Source organism: Mauremys mutica, chromosome 2, assembly GCF_020497125.1.
Source record: "Mauremys mutica isolate MM-2020 ecotype Southern chromosome 2, ASM2049712v1, whole genome shotgun sequence".
In the NCBI taxonomy this organism is placed as follows: Eukaryota; Metazoa; Chordata; order Testudines; family Geoemydidae; genus Mauremys; species Mauremys mutica.
Window position 1 is genome coordinate 139,433,867 of NC_059073.1, and position 267 is coordinate 139,434,133.

The following is a 267-nucleotide window of genomic DNA, read 5'->3' on the forward strand; positions in this document are numbered from 1 at the left end:
TCCCATTGACTTCAATGGGCTTTGGATCAAGTCCATAACTCTCAGTGACTTCAGTTCTAAAAAGCTTTGACCCACACTGTGTTAGGACATGCTACTCCTTTGATTCAGGTCACTCCCTCTACTTCAGCATCCATCCCTACTTCCCATTAAGAAGAACAACTTCCTGCTAGCAGAACTATGCCAGCAGAGCAGGGTTGCCAGAGCTGAACAGTTGCATGTAAAGATTTCCCCCCCATCCTCCCTAGGCCCATTAGCGATCTCGATCCC